Source organism: Balaenoptera physalus (genome assembly GCF_965194825.1).
Source record: "Balaenoptera physalus genome assembly, chromosome: 8".
Lineage (NCBI taxonomy): Eukaryota > Metazoa > Chordata > Mammalia > Artiodactyla > Balaenopteridae > Balaenoptera > Balaenoptera physalus.
In genome coordinates this window covers 14,952,600-14,977,221 of record NC_138887.1, presented here as the reverse complement: position 1 = coordinate 14,977,221, position 24,622 = coordinate 14,952,600, and the positions used below count along the sequence as shown (strand labels likewise).

General features: G+C 40.2%; 1 protein-coding gene and 1 pseudogene across 3 annotated transcripts in view; one reads left to right on the top strand and one right to left on the bottom strand.

The window, feature by feature from the left end:
- The window catches only part of LOC309666210 (calcium-independent phospholipase A2-gamma), a 148,128-nt gene that overhangs the window by 71,086 nt on the left and 52,420 nt on the right, over positions 1-24,622 (bottom strand). The window lies entirely within an intron of this gene.
- On the top strand, positions 8,409-24,012 carry LOC309666251 (putative G-protein coupled receptor 141 pseudogene; annotated as a pseudogene). Its single transcript has one exon. The product of its transcript is annotated as a putative G-protein coupled receptor 141 pseudogene (transcript).

The window sequence follows — 24,622 nt, the reverse complement described above, 5'->3', positions numbered from 1 at the left end:
TTACTGTGATTAGACACTGAGGGTGATCAGATATCAAGGGTGGGAGATTCTCTCTAAACTGACTCAGCAGAATTCTTGCTAAAACTGGACTTGGCAGACCAAAGACAGGGCCTGGGCAGGAAGACTTGACAGAAGAGGGCTCAGAGAAACCAAATTAAACTTCTACCAATGAGAAAGTCTTTGTCACCCTTCAACCATCCATCCCCTGCCCTTGTTTTCCTTTATTCCCTAAGTTAGTCAGACTTAATCAAATATCCAGATTTTCCTCCCTTGCCAGAAATTTTTTAAAAACTCTCAAGTACTCCTTCTTTGCTCTTCCCTTCCCCCTACCCCCGTGTCAACCCATATACCTTTAACCCCCAGACCTTTAACCGCCCTGAAGTCTGACGATGTTACTGCAGAATCTCTCGCATCTTTCCTTTGCTCTACATCGTCGTGTCCACTGCTTTAGTTTAAATCTTGTCTAAACTGGTTTTCGAGGCTGTAACTGACCTCCGGCCCAGAGTTATTCTCTCCTGTACAGCCAAGGCAATCTTTCTAAAGTGCAAATCCAATCACATGATGTCCCTGATTAAAAAGTTTATTCTGGCGCTTCATCTCCATGGAATAAAATGCATGGTGTGATAGGCTCTGAGCCTGCCAAGCTTCCAGCCTTAATTTCACCACTTGCCCCTTGCTCTTCACCCTCCAGCCATACCTATGGTTTCCCAAATACACTGTGCCTTTTCACGCTTCAGTGCCTTTGCTCATGCCTCCTTCAAAATGAGAAAAGCCTACAAAACTAAATGTACTCTTACTATACAATTCGGTGATCATGGTTCTTGGTATTTACCCAAAGGAATTGGAAACCTATGTGCACACAAAAACCTGCAAGCAGATATTTATAGCACCTGTATTCATAATTGCCAAAACTTGGAAGCAACCAAGATGTCCTTCAGTAGGTGAATGCTTAAATAAACTGTGGTACATCCAGATAATGGAATATTCTTCAGAGCTAAAAACAAACTTCCAGCCATGAAAAGATGTGGAAAAATCTTAAATGCTTATTACTAAATGAAAGAAGCCAAACTGAAAAGGTTACGTATTGTCTGATTCCAACTATATGAAATTCTGAAAAAGGCAAAACTATGGAGATAGTCAAAAGATCAGTGGTTACTAGGGGTTGGGATTTGGGAGAGCCCAGAGGATGTTTAGGGCAGTGAAAATACTCTGTATGATACTATGATGATGGAAGCATGTCATTATACATTTGTCCAAACCCATAGCATGTACAACACCAAAATAAACCCTAAGGTAAACTATGGACTTCGGGTTATTATGATGTGTCAATGAAGGTTCATTGAGTGCAACCAATGTACCACTCTGGTGGGGGACGCTATGGATGTGTGAAGGCAGAGGTATACGGTAAATCACTGTACCTTCCTCTCAATTTTGCTGTGAACCTAAAACTGCTCTAAAAAAATTGTCATTGAAAAGAAATTCAAAAAAAAAAACAACAACACGAAATCCTTATCTTACTTCTTCATTGAGTAAATCATTCCTTCCATTTGTGCTTGCTTCTCCTGGTTCCCTACCGGCACAGTATTGTGATTTATTTGTTTATATGCCTGTGAGTTTCCTGTAGGCAAGGAGTATAACATAACTATATTTGTATCCTCTGGATCTAGCATAATCCCCAGCAAATGGTAGACTCACTAAAATTCTGTATTATTGAATTGATTTTTAATTTTATTCAGATTAGCAGTTAATAAGTTACAAATGGAAATTGAAACCCATTCGTGTTTCTTTTGATGTTAGAAAAAGTTTTAAGAGAAAAGAGAATTTCAGTTCATTTCAAACAATATAAATTCAGTGGTGTGCAAAATAGGAAATTATCTTCTGTTTTTAATAGCAGGCTAATAATACTCAATAGCCTTCAGGAAAATATCACACTTGGAATAATGTTAAAGACAGTAATTGTTCAACTCTATATTCTTTGGCTGTTAGATAAAATAGATATCCACATTGCTCCTGTATCATTTACTTGCTGTTCTCATTCGATTTACAAGACTTACCAGTTAACTATTATAGATCTTTCCTTCTCTAAATCAATACTCAACCCCTCCTTCTATTGACTATTAAAGTCTGGCTTATAATACCTCTTCAAAGAACTTCTAGCCTCTTTATTGTTCAAACAAAACTTAATGCTGTAGCCAAAATAAATTAAGCAATATTGCTGTAGGATATTTCTCCAAATCACCCAAGTGAAGGATATGCCAGAAAATAATTCTAGAAGAATAGTTACTGTGGAAGGTGGAATAATAACACCCCATAACACTAATTACCCGCTGGAAACCACCTAAGGATGTTGGTGTTACCTTCCTACTCCTCCTTTGACATTACAGAAGTAATTTTAACTTTAAAATGTATTTGCTGTACAAATAGAAAGAGGAAGTAAAACCTGACTCCAATCTCCTTGAAAAATACTATTTCAAATATTTTCAAACTTATTAAACAATTTTGAAAGTTGCAAAAGGCACATTTTACACTATTTTCTATATTTTAAAAAATGGCTTCTTGACAAACAGGTGGCCAACAGCACGTGAAAAGATGCTCAACATTGCTAATTAGAGAAATGCAAATCAAAACTACAATGAGGAATGACCTCACACCGATCAGAATGGCCATCATTAAAAAAGTCTATAAATAACAAACGCTGGAGAGGGTGTGGAGAAAAGGGAACCCTCCTACACTGTTGGTGGGAACGTAAGTTGGTGCAGCCACTATGGAAAACAGTATGGAGGTTCCTCAAAAAACTAAAAATAGAGTTGCCATATGATCCAGCAATCCCACTCCTGGGCATATATCCAGACAAAGCTGTAATTCAAAAAGATACATGCACCCCTATGCTCACAGCAGCACTATTCACAATAGCCATGACAGGGAAGTAACCTAAATGTCCATCAACAGGTGAATGGATAAAGAAGATGTGGTACATATATACAATGGAATACTACTCAGCCATAAAAAAGAAAATAATGCCATTTGCAGCAACATGGATGGACCTAGAGATTATCATACTAAGTGAAGTAAGTCGGACAGAGAAAGACAAATACCATATGAAACACTTACATATGGGATCTAAAATATGGCAAAAATGAACCTATCTATGAAACAGAAACAGACTCACAGACAGAGAACAACAGACTTATGGTTGCCAAGGGGGAAGGGGGTGGAGGAGGGTTGGAGTGGGAGGTTGGGATTAGCAGATGTAAGCTATTATATATAGAATGGATAAACAACAAGGTCCTACTGTATAGCACAGAGAACTATATTCATTATCCTATGATAAATCATAATGGAAAAGAACATAAAAAAGAATGCATACATATATATATGTGTGTGTATATATATATATATATATATATGGCTGAATCTCTTTGCTGTACAGCAGAAACTAATACAACATTGTAAATCAACTATAGGTCAGTTAAAAAAAAAACAGCTTCTCTAAATAACAAAAGAAAAGACTAGCTGCACTATATAGGTGTGACTATATAATCTATATAGGTCATTATATTTATAGATGTAAAAAAATCTACACCCAAATTTCTTGGCTTTGCTTTATGCCCAGTAGAGAATCGAGATGTATATATCCCATATAATGGATCTGAAATCTAAAGAACTCAAGATATTCTGACTAGAGTGATTTTGTTAGCTTTATGATACTTATATAGGTATCCTAAATCTCTTTTTAAGCATAATAATTTTAAAAATAACATTTATTACTGATAAATAAATACAGTAAAGACTGAATCATTTCTCAAAGGCCATCCAATCAATTAGAACTCCTTGGTATAGTTCTAATGTTTGATTAAAGAACAAAATTTAGGGGATATTGGGATTCTTCATAAACTCAACCAATTCCCACTAATTCCAAAACAATTTGTACAACTAGATGTAGAGCTGGGTTGTCTCTACACATCTCTTCCAACTGATAGTACTGTGGTGCACAAGAGTGCCAAATTGTTTCAGAGTGGGCTTCCTGAGGATGCAAAATACAGTCTTCTAATATGTATATTTAAGAAACCAGTTTTATAGCTTCAGGTATGATCAGACTTTTAGAAAATGAATTAACTCTAATCAGATTCATAAGAGGATTTTTTCCCCCCCAAGTAGCACATCTTAATTACATTTGTCCTTTAACACCTACTGGGCAGCATATCTGCTCACTGATAAAACATGTTCACAGCATAGAAAGTCAGTAGAACCCTTTATTACATGTGTTTTCCCACCCCAGTTTTATTGAGATATAATTGAAATACTACCTTGTATAAGTTTAAGTTGTAAAACGTGTTGATTTGATACACTTACATATTGCAAAATGATGACCACCATAGTGTTAGCTGACATCTCCATCACTTCACATAATTATCATTTCTTTCTAATGATGAGAAGTTTGAAGATACAGCCTCTTAGCAACTTTTGAGTATAGAATACAGTATTATTAACTCTAATCACCATGTGGTATATTATATCCCCAGAACTTAATTCATCTGGAAGTTTGTACCGTTTGACCAAATCTTCCCATCCCTCCCCACCCCCTTCCTGGTAACCACCACCGTTCTACTCTTTGTAAGAGATTTTGATTCATGAGAATGCCAATGTATTTTTTTTTACAATTGGAGGTAGGTAGCTTTTTCTGGATATATGCTATCTAAAACATCCTCTTTCAAATGAAAAATCAAAGTACCCTAGGCAAAAGAAAAAAAAAAAATCAAAGTACCTGGGAAGAGAGGCTGGCATAGCAAAGTGAAGGGGAGAGAGTAGTTACAGAAAACTTGCAAATAGTAACAGTATGCTTTTCTACAAGAGGTCCCTCCGAGTTTTTCTTTTTTTCTATGTCATTTTATGTTACTTAAGGCTTGTGAGTGAACTTAGTTACAGCTTCTATGTGTACTATAATGTCCTCCAGGAGGGGACATAGAGTGGCCAAAAGTAACAGTGGAAAACAGAATATGCTCGCCTGGCCTTGAGAAGAGGGAGTCTGGCAGCTTTAGGAACTTGACCTGGTTGCATTTACCACAGATGTCGGCCCGGAGAGACAACACTGTCAGGACAGAGGAGATGGACTAGGGGCGGGACATGCCAGAGCAGGACCCTCACCTTCTCCCCTCTTTCAGTGGTGCGTGTTCCGCTTGCAGCAGGACAATAGGACCCCAGTGGAAACTGACGAGCCCTCACCCCGCCCCCGCACCCAGGGGTACAAAGTAGCTCACCCATCTCAGCGGGACGTCCTACCTTAACTTCCAATAGATACTGCCTCACCAAGGCGTGATGGGGCTTGGGGTTCCCAGCAGCATAGCTTGTTCATCCACAGCGAGAGTCCGGGCAATGGCTGTTGCTGGTGACTTCTGTACCTTTATGGTGTTGGATGTCTCAGCAGGGGTCCCCAGTCTGGCATATGCGGCAACAGGCCCTAGTGTTGGATCACTCAAATGTAATAAGCCTGGGACAGTACTTTAGTCCACCTGGCCAAAGTGGTTTTACCTATTAGTAATTTAATCTGCTGCTTTAAGAGTCCATTCTTTCTTTTTACCAACCCTGCGGTCTGCAGGTTACAGGGGAGACAGAACCTCCATTCAGTGTCACGGTCTTTTGCTCAGGCTTGCCTATCATGACCTTTGAAATGTGACCACTAATCACTGTCTATTCGATGAGGGCATCCACCCATGGTGCTCAGCTTCTCTAACCCCACAATGGAGATAGCCTGGCTGGCTTGGCGACAGGGAAAAGCTTGTGTTAAGCCACACAAGCTATCCACACAAACCAGGGCACATTTAGGACCCTCATTTAAGGGAGGGGCCCGATATAATCTATTTGCCAATCCCTTACCAGGTGCGATCTCCAGAAGATGGGCCCAAATTCCTTTGGCAGTTGCCTTGGGCATCGTTTAGAACACCCAGGACATCTTGTTACTGCTTTAACTAAGTCACTGTCTTTCAAGGGCAACCCAGCATCCTTAGGAGTATGGCATCCCACCAGGGCGCTCTGGTGGCCACTCTTTCTTTGCACTCAATCTGCTGTATTTACTGAAGGATCACTTGCTAGGGCTCCTACCCAAGCTAGGGCATCCGTTTCCTGATTACCAAGGGGTGTCAGTGCTTTACGAGCTGGGACATGGGAGACAGTGAGGACTTAGGCTCTTGCAGGCAAACCCAAGTGTCTCTGCACATATCCTGACCCCACAAGGGCTTATTTATATCATCCACCCCTTGGCTTTCCATTGTCCAAGCCATAGGGTTAATCTCTTTAGAACAGCCCAATTGTCAGTTCAAAGGGTTAATGGCCAGGGCTCCTGGGTGATCACCAGCCAAACTGCTCGGAGTTCAGCCCACAGACTGCTGCTGTTCCTGTTTCTATCCAGATGGTGTCAGTGTTGGGCTTAAGAGCTACTGCAGACCCTGTGGACCAAATGCCTCCTTTAGATCCATTTGTACAGCAGGCATCTGGGGAATCTTATTTTTTCCCTTTCTACAGGCTGCAGGGACCACCATAAGTATAGGGGCGGAGCATTTATAAGATGTTCTCTCCCAGCTCCGGGAAGGCAAGTGGAGTGTGCATTCCAAGGACAGGGGAGGAAGGGAGGAGACTTCAATTGCCTGGGTCCAGCTCACAGGGCAAACAGTGGTCCATCCTTTTTTTTTTTTTTTTTTTTAATTTTTATTGGAGTATAGTTTCTTTACACTGTTGTGTTAGTTTCTGCTGTACAGCAAAGTGAATCAGTTTTATGTATACATATATCCACTCTTTTTTAGATTTCCTTCCCATTTAGGTCACCACAGATCACTGAGTAGGGTTCCCTGTGCTACTCAGGGTTCCCATTAGTTATCTATTTTATACATAGTCGTGTATATATGTCAATCCCAATCTCCTAATTCGTCCCATACCCCTCTTCCCGCCTTGGTAACCATAAGTTTGTTCTCTACATCTGTGACTCGATTTCTGCTTTCCCAATAAGTTCATCTGTACCATTCTTCTAGATTCCACATATAAGCGATATTATATATTTGTTTTTCTCTTTCTGACTTACTTCACTCTGTATGACAATCTCTAGGTCCATCCACATCTCTGCAAATGGCACTATTTTGTTCCTTTTTATGGTTGAGTAATATTCCATTGTATGTATGTACCACATTTTCTTTATCCATTCCTCTGTCGATGGACATTTAGGTTGCCCCCATGTCTTGGCTATTGTAAATAGTGCTGCAATGAACATTGGGGTGTATGCATCCTTTCGAATTATGGTTTTCTCCAGATATATGCCTAGCAGTGGGATTGCTGGGTCATATGGTAACTCTATTTTTAGGTTTTTAAGGAACCTCCATACTGTTCTCCATAGTGGCTGCACCAATTTACATTCCCACCCACAGGTAGGAGGGTTCCCTTTTCTCCACACCCTCTCCAGCAGTAATTGTTTGTAGATATTTTGATGATGGCCATTCTGACTGGTGTGAGGCGATACCTCAAAGTAGTTTTGATTTGCATTTCTCTAATAATTAGTCATGTTGAGCATCTTTTCATGTTTTTTGGACATCTGTATGTCTTTTTTGGAGAAATGTCTATTTAGATCTTCCCATTTTTTGATTGGGTTACTTGTTTTTTTTGATATTGAGCTGCATGAGCTGTTTGTATATTTTGGAGGGTAATCCCTTGTCAGTTGCTTCCTTTGCAAATATTTTCTCCCATTCTGAGAGCTGTCTTTTTGTTTTCTTTATGGTTTCCTTTGCTGTGCAAAAGCTTTTAAGTTTAATTAGATCCCATTTGATTATTTTTGTTTTTATTTTCATTACTCTAGGAGGTGGATCAAAGAAGATCTTGCTGTGATTTACGTCAAAGAGTGTTCTGCCTATGTTTTCCTCTAAGAGTTTTATAGTGTCTGGTCTTACATTTAGGTCTCTAATCCATTTGGAGTTTATTTTTGTGTATGGTGTTAGGGAGTGTTCTAATTTCATTCTTCTACATGGAGCTGTCCAGTCTTGCCAGCACCACTTACTGAAGAGGCTGTCTTTTCTCCATTGTATATTCTGGCCTCCTTTGTCACGGATTGGGTGACCATGGGTGCGTGGGTTTATCTCTGGAATTTCTATCCTGTCCCATTGATCTATATTTCTGTTTGTGTGCCAGTACCATACTGTCTTGATCACTGTAGATCTTTTCTTCCAGCTCTTTACAAGATCTTTATAAGATCTCCTCTTCCAGCTCCGGGAAGGTAAGTGGAGTGTTCATTCCAAGGACAGGGGAGGGAGGGAGGAACCTTCTACTGCCTGGGTCCAGTTTGTGGGACAACCAGTGGTCACATCCTCTTGATTACCTCCTCCAACAGTTTAGATTGTCTTGATATTGAGATCATGTTTCATTTCTTTATTTTAATGTTGGGAAAGGAAGGGGAAAGAAGGAATACAAAAATCAACTAAGACATTCTTACCGCATGTATTTATCTTCTTGAAATAGCTTTAAAGCACAAACTAGATGATAAAATTATGAATCATTACTGGAATCAAGCAGGAAGTCTATGGGTTTCTAAGTTGCATGACTCACAGAACTTATCAGGCAAGACATTTTCATGAGCAGGCAGAAAAACACAACTTCATCTCATTTCAAAAACAGAACCCAGCCTACCTTCCTACAGCACTTTTGAAGAAATGTTTCTTCACTTTCCCTTGAAGGACGAAGTACATTAGAGTTGCAATATCTGAGATGAGTTTGATTAAAGGAGGTTAGAAGAAGGAATCTTTGTTTTCAAAAATGGAAAGTGAGAAAATGCCCAAGTTGAGAAGTACAACTCTGTGCTTCTCAACACAAAGGTTGAGATGACGCTGAGAGAAGGCTCGCAGGGTCCTGCACAGGAGGGTGTGTGCTGGGAATTTACGTTGTGTCCTAGAGGAGGATGAATGGAGGAAGGATTGGCAGTGCTCTGAGTTATGTGCAAAAGCTTAGTTCCTTAACATGAACTTTACTGGCATCATTTGATAACAGACATACCATAAGGAGTTCATGCAGTAAACTCTACAGGGACCTTTTCCCAGCATTTAGAATCCTTTAATCATGTTCCTGAGAGGAGTGATGAAGACACCACTGATTGCCTCCGGAGGAGATCTCCCTGCTCCCTCCTGGTACACTGCACCACAATACTTTCAGTAGTGGGGGACAGGGAAGGGAGCCCTTTTTCCGGCCACCGGATATAAACCATGGGGGTGTTAAGATGGGTGGAGGAGTCAACAGACAACCGTTTCTGGCCAACAAGGTGTAAAGACAGGTCTGCTGGAGGGCTTCCAGAAATGTTTTCTTTCCTGATAATGAGTGACTAAGGGGATACAGTTCTTTTTTCTTCCTCTCCACGAGGTTGTGTGAGGACCTGAAAACTGCAACAACAGCTGCCATTTTGTAGCCTTGAGAAGAAAGCCATGAGGCTCATGGGGAAACCAGCCCAGAGTTCTGCCAGCTCTGGGCGCTCAAGAGAAACCTACCCTGGAGCCACCCAGCCTGGATCTCTTGTAACGTGAGAGAAGAAATTTCTCATCTTATTCAAGACACTTGTATTGGTATTGCTACTTGAAAGCAGAAATCACTTGGTTAGAAACACACAGTGAGGCTAATTTAGATGTGATGTATCCCCACATCCCAGACTTTGATCTGCCTGTAAGCCCTGCCTCTAAGGTCATAGCTCTCAGACCACAACCAGGACAGGAAATGGGGCAGGATGTTTTGCCAATGTGTATACAGTGAGCCTGGCCACCAAGTTAGTTATTTTCTACCTACCTGTCTGTTGCTTGCTCCATAAAGCTGTGACTCTGCCTCAGTTTCTTCTCTAGAACTTCAGCTTCCTTCTAGGGATATGGCCCCAAAGTAAACTCCAGCCCTTTCATGTGCTCCCCTGACACCTGGAAGGATGAGGCCCACTCTCACCCTTCTTGGAAGTGGTCCTCTGAAGGACAGCATCAGGATAAATCAGGATGACCTGGCGGCTTGTTGAAAGTATGGACGCCTGGTCCCATCCACAGGTTCTCAGGAAGTGCTGTGTTAATAAGCTGCCCAGTTAACTCTGATGTAGGTGAAAGCTGAAAACTCTGCCTTACCCTCTGACTGTCCTTTCACTGGGCCCATGCGAGAATAAGCACAACACCAGGTTCATTGCCTCTGTCTACCTGGATTTGGGTTACATCCACCGCCTGGATTTCCTCCCGCCTCTTCGTCCTTCACACCAGGCTGAACCTGCCAGAGTCTGTCACTTCCTCTGGATGGGTCATTGGACTGCCCACCTGCCCTCAGGGGCAAGCCCCTTGGGTGGAGTCAATTTCCTCGGTCCCATCTTTCCTGGCTCCATCTTTCTCCCCAGGGCCCATCATTAAGCCAAAATTAATTAATCATGACAACACTAAGTCCCCACTGAGCCAATGTCCACATGACTGAAATCCACTAGTTAATCATCAGAAACTCAGATTTTTTAAAATCCCTGAAAAGAAAAATCCCAGCCATAAACTTAGAGAATGGCTGCAGCATCAGCTAGGTCAGCACTGCAGAGCTATCTTATGAAATCAAGATGCTTTTGATGTATCTGTCAGTTTTGCACTTTGTTCCTTCAAAAACAGCCTCTTAGGACAGGGAAAAAATTATATGTTGCCTATTTTATTGATTTTTTTAAAGAAAAGCCAAAAACTTTATTTATTTTTCGGCTGTGCCATGTGGCTTGTGGGATCTTAGTTCCCCGACCAGGGATCGAACCCGGGCCCTCAGCAATGAAAGCCCGGAGTCCTAACCACTGGACCGCCAGGGAAATCCCAAGAAAAGCCAAAAACTTTAATTTTCAACATGAGCTACATGGTCATGAAGACAATGCAACGTGACCCGCTCCAACTCAGGGGCCCCAGAAACCCTCCCTCCCCCAAAGCCTGAGGGGCTCCTGCTCCCAGAAGGGGAAGGGGGGAAAGGCGAGTGAGTGAAGAGTGGGCCTGAGGCCCCGGAATTCAGATCTCCACTTTGCCCTCACAGAAGCTATGAGTCAAATGGGCACAGTCAATATGCTGCCTATTTTAAAAATAAAGGGATTCAAAGATTCTGTCTTGCCCAAAATGACATGGTGCCCATCTGAGTCCAAACTCCTGTGTCCCACAGGTCCCAGGAGTCCAATTCAAGTACCGGGTCAGCCGTCCTGTGCCACCAGGTAACTCAATGACACAGTGGTCTGTTAGCGATTTGGAGCAATCAGGAAGGCAATATTCTGAGAGTGTCAGAGGCTCAACACTGCTCCTGGAGAGTCAGCCCCGCCCATCCTCAAGGGTAATGCATGCCATTCTCCTTGAAAGGGCTTTTCTGCTGCAGTAGCAGGAAAATGTAATCAGCTGCGCCCACCACCAAGTTCTATCAGCTTTTGTATTCTTTTTTTAAAATTTACTAATAATAGGGAAATGAATGTAATTTCTGAAAAGGAGGTTGGGCCGAGCGCCGGATTAAAACTGATCTTCACACTCTGAACAAGGTGTCAGATTTTGATTGGCAACATCCCTTAGGGCTTGGCCTTTCCTTGAAAAGAGAGTTTATTTTTAAGGGTCTGGTGAGATTTTGAGTAAAAGGTGATCGGTGAAATTGCTCCTCATCCTAACTGGAGCCCACAAAGAAAGCGAAGAGTTCTGTAATTACCGGTGTAATACAGACAAAGTTATTATTTTTTTCTGCTTAGCCAGAAGGAAATCTGAGGTTTCTTTGAAGGCTTGAGATGTGCTCCTCGGAACTGGAGACTCTGAAATCTCTGACGGCTAATGGTATTTGAGTTCTCTGAATAGTCAAAGCATGAACTAGGTTACCATAGGGCCCATTTTGACTTGAAAATTCAAAACCAGTATATCCCCATGGCCAGTCTCTCCTTTGTGGTCCAAGACCAGCATTTAAAAATTTTACCACGGAAATAAGCAAAAAGCTTCCATCGTTAACAACCCTAGTTTAATCCTATATTCCATCAACTACTGCCTCTTCCTCTGCCCATGCTGCCACAGTCAATGGGCACTTTTCAAACCTTAGCTTATTTGTCCTCTTGGCCAAATTTGACCCTGTTGACCTCACCCCCCTTGAAATACCTTTATTCTTTGGATTCCTCAACAACTCTTCTCCCTGGTTCTCTTCTGCCCCATCTCCCCCAGCTTCAAACACACCTGCTTATCCAACCAATGCTTGTTATTCTCCCAATAAAAGCTGGCAGCCTACAGCTAGGAAAGAGAGGAGGCGAGATCATGGGGACTAGGAATTATTTAATACATTGTGTTTTCCTTAGTAAATCTGTTCAATAGAACTTTCGAGCTCTTGAAATGTGACTGAAGAAGTGAATTGTTTTAACTTAACTGAAATGTCCACAATGTGGAGAATGGCTACCATATTGGACAGTGTAGAGACTTGCGACACCAAGGATGGTCCATGGGACCAGCAGCTTGTGAAACACCTGGGTACCAGTGAGAAAGTCAGACTCTCAGGTCCTACCCCAGACCTAATGAATCAGAATCTGCATCTTAACAAGATCGCCAAGTGATTCATAAGCACAATCACATTTGAGAAACATTGCTTAGAATGTTTAATTTTAAAGCACTATAGTGATAGACACCTGTTTATATCCTAGTACAGCTTGTGGATATTATTATACCCTGAAGAAGGTTCCTTTGGTGAATTTTTGCCAAGTCCTTCTTGACACATCAATCAGATACTTTGTTAATCATATCTTGATTGAAGTCCCTCTGGATATCAAAATACTAAGGTAATTCTTTTATTTCAGAAAGCAGTTGAGTTTAATCTGTTGATCTGAACTACAGCTCATTCTTCCGTCTAGCGTGTAGCATGTGTTAGTAAAACCACTACTCCCTTTCCTTTGTTCTGAGGAAGTATTATCTTCCTTTCATAAAGGAGTAGAATACAGAAAAGAAAAAAAAATTAAACCGCATTGTACGGTAACCTCCAAAGAGGTAGACAGCTTGACTGGGAAATCACATCTCTCCCCAAGGTACATGAGAAGATTCATACAAAGCACGTAAAGATCTGAAGCTAAAAAGAAGATTAGAGGAAAAGTTTATGTTGAACAAAACGTTTCCTCATTCTTGATTGAATGTCTCCATGCTCTGGGATGCTTCCAAGTGCTATAAGACTCAGTCATCTAAATAAGAGACAAGACTCTTTGGAATATGGTAAAGCTTCCAGATGTAGTGGCCTGGGAAATGGTCACTTTGGGCAACAGGGCAGGTCAAGAAAGGAGGGTGGGCCGGGAGTCACAGATGCAGGGCATCTGTGTGGCCTCTACTCAGACTGCCTCTTTGGCCTCAGTTCCTTCTGTAAAATTTAGCACTTGGGTTTGTTAGACCCTCTTTTAGGTCAATTCCAGCTCTTACATTCAACCCTAGTCCCTGAAAACTTATAAGAATGAAGTTAAAATGATTAAGTTGTTATCTCCAAAAGAAGGATTATTCCACAGCCACTTTTAGAAAATCATGTACATTTACACATTCATTCAACAAACACTGAATTCATTCAACAAGTATGCGCTGCACACTGATCTGGGCACTGGGAAGTGACAGTGACAGTGCAGTTAGGGTCAGTGAAATCCATCTTAGGAAAGTGGTAAATAAATCGGTAACTGCTCATTCTCAAACCTTGTTTACGTGCCCAAGCCACTGACTAAGACTTTGAAATGCCAGGCAGTGTTCTCTGTTTGATCTAAGGTCCAAAAGCTAAGTACACGGCATATCCTTAGATATGTTAGAGGGGGTATATCTCAGCGGAACAGAAGGCAGGCGATAGACCCATAATGAACAATTAAGAAATTAAAACATCTCATGGAAAATCACATGCAAAGACTTCAACCAGGGCAATGCGGTGGTCCCTGAGTAGTTGCCCAACCCGGTGGCAGTCGGAGAGGGCTTCTCAGAGGTGCTAACACCAACGCCGAGAACGGAATGACAAGAGGCAGCCTGACATGTGGAAGTGAGAAAAGCACTCCGGGCAGAGAGACCCACAGATGCAAAATACACAATGTACAAGGACCTGGGTGGGCTCGAGGAGCAAAAAGAAAAGAAAGAGAGATGGAGCATAGCATAGTGTGAGCTGAGGTTAAGCACATTAACAGAGGGCTTCATAGACCAGCATAAATCCCTCTCTGCCTTCATTAGAGTTTTTTCCTTAATGTCTAATCTTAATCTCTCTTGTTTTACTTCAAATCAGATCCTCTTATCAGATGTAGAGAACGCTGTGTCAGGACAACATACACCATTTATACATGTTTAAAGACCAACATCTAGGGCTCTCAACCATCCAAGGCTTTTGGGTGCCAACTTTGGTTTCATTATTTGAGACCATATCTATACTAGAAAATAAATGCCAGAAAATATTTAATTTAGAAAAAACAGGTTTCTTACAACATGCTTGTTTGATATGCTTCAGTTTGTGTGGCATCTAAAGACGCTCCGAGATGCTGCCCTGGGTCACCTTCCTCAGGGGGAGGGGTGGGAGGATTGAATGACCTCCTGGGTCTCCATCTCCCATCTGGGAAATAAGGGGAGGGCTGGAATGGGCTGTTTGGACTCCTCTCATTTGAAATCTCACTGTCTCCATGAAAGAAAGTTACACTGTATCTGAGAGAGACCAAGGGAGCTAGACATAATCACAAAGGGAGACAACTGAAGAGAGGAACTAGAATGCAGGTCCTAGAGTGAGGAGAGGTCCAAGGCCCAGGTGCTGCCTTGAATATCTAGGTCAGCTGAGCCTCTGTGTGTTTTGGATCAGACAGGGCACCGAGCCTGGCATTTCAGTGTCTTGGCTAATGACTTAGGAGTGTAAACAGGTTTGAGAATTAGCAGTTGCAGATTTTATTACCACTTTCCTAAGGACATTTCACAGTAGCAATTTAACAACTCTAGAAAGACAAGCGACCCCCACCCCATTCTTTCAGGAGCAGACACTGCCCACCAAATGGCCATCTCAAATGGCACCTCCCGTGAAGGGGGAAGATGGGGCAAGATGGTGACATCTCCAGCAGCATCTGCTTTGGACCTTCTCCTGCAGAGGACAGATGAACTTTTCCTTCTGAAAACCCACTTAGGCTTATCACCAATGCTAATGTCTTACTTTAATGGTTTGTCTGTGGGGCAAACTATATTTAAAGAAGAATTTTAATTCTCTAGGATTTTAAAATATACTTCTATTTAAAGATTAAGGTCCATTCCAAAAATAAGATTCCAGATATCACAGAGAAGTAGGTGGAAAATTAAGCTGTTGATTGCTAATGTGTCTGCAAGAGACAATCTCAAGTTTACCACGTGTGCATCATGCACTGGACATGAAGGCTTGGAATGGGGTATGTATTTTTCATCTTTACCTGCTTTCTAAATAGGCCTGTGACCTTGTGGTAATTTTCTAAACCTCTGAATTGTGGTGGCTTCCTCTGTTAAATTAGAGGGTCATAAAGAAGACATACAGATGGCCAAGTGGCACATGAAAAGTTGCTCAACATCACTTGTTATTAGAGAAATGCAAATCAAAACTACAATGAGGTATCACCTCACAGTGGTCAGAATGGCCTACAAACAATAAATGCTGGAGAGGGTGTGGAGAAAAGGAACCCTCATGCACTGTTGGTGGGAATGTAAATTGGTACAACCACTGTGGAAAACAGTATGGAGATTCCTCAAAACACTAAAAATAGAGCTACCATATGATTCAGCAATCCCACTCCTGGGCATATATCCAAAGAAAACCATAATTTGAAAAAATACATGCACCCCAATGTTCACTGCAGCACTATTTACAATAGCCAAGACATGGAAGCAACCTAAATGTCCATCAACAGATGAATGGATAAAGAAGATGTGGTACACATAACAATGGACTATTGCTTAGCCATAAAAAAGAATGAAATAATACCATTTGCAGCAACATGGAAGGACCTAGAGATTATCATACTAAGTGAAGTAAGTCGTACAGAGAAAGACAAATATCATATGATATCACTTACATGTGGAATCTAAAAAAAGATACAAATGAACTTATTTACAAAACAGAAACAGACTCACAGACTTAGAAAACTAACTGATGGTTACCAAAGGGGAAATATGGAGGGGAAGGATAAATTAGGAGTTTAGGATTAATATATACACACTATTATATATAAAATAGATAATCAACAATGACCAAATGTATAGCACAGGGAACTCTACTCAGTATTCTGTATTAACCTATTTGGACAAAGAATCTGAAAAAGAATAGTTATATGCATATGTATAACTGACTCACTGTGCTGTACACCTGAAACTAACACAACATTGTAAATCAACTCTACTGCAATAAATCATATTTTCTCTAAAAGAAAAAAAAAAAGGTTGTACTGTACTGAACTGGGTAATGTCTAAGGTCTCAAACTAAGGTTTTGTTATTTTCTTAAAAATCTTGGTACTCCTGAATGAAAAGAGCTGAATTCTGAGTGTAGTGAGAAAAAAATATTAAATACAAGCATTCTTCTAGATGTGTTTTAAATATAATATACACACATTTTAGTACTTTGAATTCCTTATGTTGTCAGTGTGAATGCTATCAATTTGTGTGCTGGCTATAGCTCTGAATTATAGCCGACTTTTATTTTTAGGCTCCACTGTTGGTCACATCTATCTTGTTTCCCAGTTAGTCCTTCATCAGAGAAGCAACCTCTAAATATAGCATGGTTTCTATGGGAACATACTTTATCCCAAAGATTCCAGGAAACACATTTTATCTGAAAAATGAGACCTGCCAGATACTATGTCAAAATCCAGGCCTACAACCCAGATTTTGTATTTTTGAAATAATTTGATTTTAGACGAGATGTTTAAAATGGGTTGAAAAATTGGTTCCATGAGAAATTTTCCAGCTGAGTTGAATTGGTACAAATTTGCTTTTGACAGTAAGACTTGGAAATCCCATCCTCTATTGAGCGTTTTTCTTGAAATAATTAAGCATATGGCTCTATTATGTTTAGATTCTGTTGTTTTGTATCTCTGTGGCTACAAGCACTTTTGGGTGATCATCTAGCAGATGGTGTAGGTGGAGACGATATTCATTCTTTCCAAAGCAAATGAAAGTTTTATCAAGTTGTTACCTATATGTAGTCCATAATGAGTTTGCTTTACAGTTGACAGAGTTTTGGTCCTTTTGAATTCCTGTAGCTGAACAGTAATATGATTTGGGGCTGAATTGGCCCGCAACTGTTGAAGGCATGTTGGTCTCTTTCATCTTTAGGTGTACTAAACCCAACTTCCTTAAAATTATGCTTTGAGGTCTTAGCACAGCTAAAGGTGACTATGAAGTTAGAACAGGAAGTGAGAAGATTGACGTAAGAAAATTTACTTTTGAGAAAAAACGTGCCCTCTTGTGGAAGTTACATCACCAGACGGTCGAGCTTCAAAAGGAACCATATCTCCAAATGGCAGTTATTGAGGGAAAGGAGTCTTAGAAAGTGAAAGCCAGAGATATAAATATGTTGAGTTTACTGTTGAGAATATAAAAATCTCACAGAGAGTACTTCTCTCAGTCATTCTTATACTGAATATGAAACATTTTGGATACAAGTGTGATAAGAAAGAGCATTGGGGAAAAAATTCTAAGTTTTTCATGTTAATGAGAAAAGTTACTGCAAATAAGTCATTGATAGTGAAAATGAAAGTCTTAGCTTAGAAGAATACTTTGAATCTGTCTCACCACTAGCTGTAGAGCTACACATCCGTTTGTGGCCCAGACGGTTTATCTGGGTCCTTCATCTTGACTGTTTAACTTTGGAAGACCTCAGTCTAAAGCTTGAGCTCTTTGCCAGTTCATTATTCATCCCATGACCTCTCTTGACTGGAGACTTGATTCTAGCAAACCGTTCTTATTACCTGTTCTGATGTAGATCACCAGCAAATGACCAAAGTGCCTTGTGTCTTCCACCAGCAGCAGATCATAAGAGGAAAAGAACAAGTAAGTAGTTTGGATGTTCATTTAAATGTTTCTGCATAGGAAACAGATCTAGAAATTTCAGTACTTGCTTTTTTTTTTTTAATTAATTTTTATTCGAGTATAGTTGCTTTACAATGCTGTGTTAGTTTCTACTGTACAGCAAAGTGAATCAGCTATACGTATACAAATATCCCCTCTTTTTTGGATTTCCTTCCCATTTAGGTCACCACAGAGCGCTGAGTAGAGTTCCTTGTGCTATACAGTAGGTTCTCATTAGTATCTATTTTATATATAGTATCAATAGTGTATACATGCCAATCCCAATCTCCCACTTCATTCCATCACCCCGCTTCCCTCTTGGTATCCATACGTTTGATCTCTACATCTGTGTCTCTTTTTCTGCTTTGCAAATAGGATCATCTATACCATTTTTCTAGATTCCATATATATGTGTTAATATACGATACTTATTTTTCTCTTTCTGACTTATTTCACTCTGTATGACAGTTTCCAGGTGCATCCACGTCTCTACAAATGACCCAATTTCATTCCTTTTTATGGCTGAGTAATAGTCTCAGTACTTCGTTTTTTAAATTAATTAATCTATCTATTTTTTTGTTTGTTGAGTTTTTGAATTTTATTTTATTTTTTTATACAGCAGGTTCTTATTAGTTATCCATTTTATACATATTAGTGTATATATGTCAATCCCAATATCCCAATTCATCCCACCTCCCCTTCCCCCCTTGGTATCCATACGTTTGATCTCTACGTCTGTGTCTCTTTTTCTGCTTTGCAAATAGGATCATCTATACCATTTTTCTAGATTCCATATATATGCGTTAACATACGATATTTGTTTTTCTCTTTCTGACTTATTTCACTCTGTATGACAGTTTCCAGGTGCATCCATGTCTCTACAAATGACCCAATTTCATTCCGTTTTATGGCTGAGTAATAGTCTCAGTACTTCGTTTTCATGAGCAAAAATTTCCAGGGGTTGGTGGTCGTAAGGGTAAGGTCCTGAGAGCAAGGAAAAGTGATGATCCAACTTCCTCCCTTCCCTATGAATTTATCTCAATGCATTTAAATATTTATAGCATGATTCTGAGAGGTAACTAAAAAAGGATGGCACTGTATGTTTATGATATATCTTTGTGTACATTATAGAGGGAGAAGTGGCATTGACGCTTTGATGACCTAGTTCATGTCAGGGAATTTGTTGGGTCTTTAGACATGCAATTTAAATTATTTCTCATAACATCCTTACAAAATAGATCTCATTCCCATATTTGCGACTGAAGAGGCAACTTCAGTGTTAATTATTTGTCCCATTATTAGCCAGCTAATAACCTATTTCCAAACGTCACACAGCCTTGGCAGTTGTGTCCATTTAAACTGGTGGGACCTGATAAATTATGTAAGTTTTCCTTGCTTTAAAGTCATATCAAACTTAAATCTCGTCTGCTTAGACTTGAGCACTACCAAAATTTTAAAACTAAGTCAGTAGTATCGTATTTGTTGTTCATAAGTCACATAAAACTATTTTGTTTCACAGAAAAAGTGTACACGCATTATGCATTTTATATATATATATGTGTGTATATATATATGTATATATATATAGTTTGCTAAAATGCATATTTCAGCACATAAAGTTTAGATTGTTACGCAAATTATGTATCTAAGTTACAATAAAATCTCATTTGAGAGTAGTCAATGTGACAGGTCCAATATAATTTTTCATAAATGAAAATTTAGTTATTCTAAGAAGATTCCATAGTAGCAGAAGAAAAATTCTAAGATATTTAGACGTTCACTGTGGAATAACTTCTCCCTCAGATACAAACGCTCAGACACTGCTTCTGGCCAGGTGGGCAGCAGATACGTGAGGAAAATGGACACAGATCCTTCCAGAGAGGAAAGTCTGACCTGTTGATGCCTGGGTCTCATACTATCTGATCAAAGGTCTGAAAAAGTTTGCTTTTAATTGCAGGATATTTATTAAATGCTTAATAATGCAACAACAATTTTATGTAACATAACTGTGTATCTGCCCTATGTAGACTAAGGAGAAAGAGGTAAATAATGTCTTTTTGCTTTTGTTGTTTCATCTTAAGAATCATAACTTTATGTGGCTTTTTTTTCTTTTCAGTTATAAAGCTGTCTCAAATGCACTGACTCATTTCATTTTCCAGTGACACAGGCAGTATGACTTTTGCATTTCATAGCCAGAGCTCCGTGAGGCCAGGAGACTTATACACACCCTAACAGCAACCAAATGGCCAAGTGCCACTTAGATGCAGGAAAGCACAATGCCAAGCAGTCTGTCTCTCTGCTATATGATCACTATCTCTTACGCATCCATACCTGAAAAACTTAAGTGAAAACTAAACAGAACCCACCCCCGAACCCCAACTTTTTACCAAAATGTAACATACCAGTCCAGGGAAAGTTTCAGAGTTTGCAAGAAGAGTGCAGGTAATATGTATATTATATGCTTCTCCTTCCCCCAAAGCTGTTCACAGGAAATATTTTAAAGTGTCTGATATACCTTCTTCCAATAATTACATGTGATTTACATGGTCTTCTCTGCGGTATCTCAAACTGGATTTTCTGACGATAGGATGGACGGCCTTTATAGATCTGATATGAACGAGTGTTGGGTGTATACGGACCCTGCCTTTGTTTAAAATTTATTTTGTTCATCATGAATTTTTTGCATTAATTTTGATTTTTAAAAAACATTGCATTAGACTGTTATTTATTTTGATGACTGAGTCTCTAGCCCTTCCTTAAACTTTACGCCAGAGGCTAATATGTCTTTAGCTCATCCCCGCCCTGGTATGTGAGTCTAGACATATCTGTGAAGAGAATGCCTGAGTGCACAGTTACAAGCTTTATATTCAGACAGTCTTATTTTTGTCATTTTGTTTCACTCTCTTTGTCTCTTCGATATCTTTGGGTAATTAAGACGAGTCTCTGACAATACTTATTGGGTACCCAGTTTTAGGCTTGTAAACAGTGGGCTGGGATGGCAAAACAAGACCATTCATGCGCAGTTGCTGCGCAGTTTCAATATATCCATTCTAATTTTGTAAAACTTTTGGTTTAGGGGTTTATGGTCTTCTAAGCATTTTGTGGTGAAATATGGAGCCGATCAATACAACCACCCTGTCAAACGCTTCCAACATAGACCTGGGCCGCTGCGACAGGCACTGCAGGATGATTCTCATTACGCTCTACAGCGCGGTTTTGCTGGGAGGTGCTGCAGGAGCGATTACGATGTCTTGTATGATGCTCAGAAGGAACAGCCAATCAATGATTGCCACCATCGTTCTCAATATCATAGTGCTACACTCCATCCTCCTGGTCAGCCTTCCCTTTCGCCTCAGCTATTATATATCTGTCGTCTGGGAGTTTGGATTCTTCACCTGCCGATTGGTTAGCAGCATAATATATGGTCATATGTACTTCACCTTTGCTTTCTATGTGGCCATCATCATACTCCGATTGCTCATGTATTTTAAGAAACTCCAAATGCAGCAGTTCCAAAAGTACCATGCGGTGGTTTTAAGCATTATTATTTGGATGGTGGGTGGCGTCATGTTTTTGCCAATATTTTTTTTACAATATGGCACCCATCCAACTTACTCAGAGCAACGATGCTTCGAGTTCTACAAAGACCTCAACCACAGGGAATGCATTATCTTGAACTACTCTATGACCATCATTATGATGACAACGGTTGTGACCCTCTTTCTGATACAGATGGGGGTTATTGTTCAACTGGTAAAGACTCTTTGGCCCGACATGTGGGCCCATCAAGAATGCAGAGCTCAAATCAAGAGCTTCTTCTTCCTCCTTGTAATAGTGGTCTGTTTTGTACCCCACCATGCCTTCCGGGTACATTTCATTCAACATTATTCAGAGATAGAAAATTCTGAGTTAGTTCTTTATAATGAAATTTTTGTTGCTTTAACTACTGCTTGTTGCCTGGATATGCTGTGTTTCATTGGGGGTGTTATCCATTAAATACTATGTTACTTGCCTTGTAATCAGTTTTTCGCTATTGTGATAAAATAGTTTCGATTCAGTGGGTGCTTCCATGACTTCGAAATTTTTCAAATTCTTGCTCTTAATCATCATCAAAATTATTTTTCCATGAAAAGGTAATGAAGATTGATTGTTTCCCGCTTCTTGGAGAACTGTTATCTTCATTAACAAAGAATATGTTTGATCACCTTAACTCTACACAAGTTGACCCCGACCATCCAGACTCAACCCCTACCTTTTCTTCCTTGCAATGTTTACTTCCGCTAAGCACAGCTATTGCCTTTCCCCATGCACTCTCCAGGCTGTTCTCCTCTTTGCATTTACTCTCACTGAGCTTTGATCGTAGAATGTTCTTTCCCTCTATTTCTAAATTATTCTTCAAGGTCCAGAGAACCTGAAGATAAAGACTCTACAGAAGCCTTAACTTATTCAACTTATACTCAACTTCTTGAAAATTTCTGATAGCCAGGAAAGCTATGGCCGCTGGCTGTGGTATTTGTAGGAAAGGATTACCTCAGATAGTCAAGAGACTTAGAGGAAATTCTTTCGGGACTGATGGGGTATTGATGTGGTTTGATTCTGATTAAGGTATAGTAGGTAGTCAGGAAGCCGAGGTTACGTCCCAGATCTACCTTCCCAGACATGGATCCATGAAGCAGGAAAAGAAACAGGAAAAAGTGGAAGCCAGCTGGACTTAGTTTAAGTGTGATGGCAGACTGTATTAGAGCCATGCCTTTCAGACTGTGGGACTGTCCTTAAGCTGGTTCAAGGCATCCTATATGACCAAGTAATTTTATACAATTAAAATCAACACTGGTATCAGTTAAAGTCATTAAAACAACCAAGACAACCAACTCAGAACTCAGATTCTACTTATCAAGTACAGACATTGATATGCCCTTATGCTTTGCTTTGCTAATAATTATGCTCCATAAAGAGGACTTACCACTTCTTCCAACTCATTCTGGATTTTGGAGAAAACTGAAAAAATCCACCAATAATTACAAATGTACATGTATCTTAAAATTGGCTTTTGAGTTTCCATTTCCACATGATTTTCTACTGGGTCTATCAGGCAGAAAGTCAAATAGATTACTTGAAAAGGAGGAAAAATGGTACCCCCTGCACCAGGGAGAAATGATGCAGTATCTAAAGTTCACCATACTGTAAGGTCAACATCATAAACCTGTTATATGGGGACAATCTTTTTTTTTTTTTTTCTTTTCTTTTTTGGCTGTGTTGGGTCTTCATTGCTGTGCACAGGCTTTCTCTAGTTGCGGCGAGCGGGGGCTACTCTTCATTGCGGTGTGCAGGCTTCTCATTGCGGTGGCTTCTCTTGTTGTGGAGCATGGGCTCTAGGCGCGCGGGCTTCAGCAGTTGTGGAACACGGGCTCAGTAGTTGTGGCTCACGGGCTCTAGAGAGCAGGCTCAGTAGTTGTGGTGCACGGGCTTCATTGCTCCGCGGCATGTGGGATCTTCCCAGACCAGGGCTCGAATACGTGTCCCCTGCATCAGCAGGCAGATTCTTAACCACTGCGCCACCAGGGAAGTCCGACAATCTTTTTTTTTTTTTTTTTTTTTTTTTTAATGCATCTGCTTTTGAGCAGTAGTCTTCACAGTGGGAGTGGGAACAATAATAATTTAGTGGAATGCAAAAAGAGTAGTAGAAGAAATTTATTTCTATTTATTTTCTATTAAAATATAGTATGGGGCTTCCCTGGTGGCGCAGTGGTTGAGAGTCTGCCTGCCAATGCAGGGGACACGGGTTCAAGCCCTGGTCTGGAAAGATCCCACATGCCTCAGAGCAACTAGGCCTGTGAGCCACAATTACTGAGCCTGCGCGTCTGGAGCCTGTGCTCCGCCACGAGAGAGGCCGTGATAGTGAGAGGCCCACGCACCGCGATGAAGAGTGGCCCCCACTTGCCGCAACTAGAGAAAGCCCTCGCACAGAAATGAAGACCCAGCACAGCCATAAATAAATAAATGAAAATAAATAAATAATTTAAAATATATATATAGTATGTTGTGCTGATATTCATAAAGGAACTACAGCAATGCATGGGTATAAACTATGAATATTACTTTATGGGGATGTGTACAAATTTTTTTTAATGATAAGGATGTAAGATCAAAATAACCTGAAATCCACTCTTCCTGAAGACTATGCAAGCAATGACAATATTCTCTCTCAAAAGGTTTTTCTCTTAGGGATAAGACTGCTCTTTGTTTAGTGAAGTATCTTGATGAAATGTAACGAAATGTAACTACCAAGATAATATAGAAAAACAACATATCAGGTATTACTATCAGATACCTGATGAATGTATTTGTACAGACCATCTATTATTGCCCTTGTCAAACTGCCTTATAATTATTTGTCTGTATGTAATTATCTCTTATACTCCCCACACTTCAGACCATGAGATACTTGAGAGCAAGGAATGGGTCTTATCTGACTGTATATATTTAATCCTACCCTGCAAATCAAACCACTCTTGAAGCTAGAAAAGGGTGGAATCAGACACTGGGGGCTGGATATTGTGAAATCTGGAATTGTGAATTCTGTCCTCAAGTAGTAATCATCTGTTCA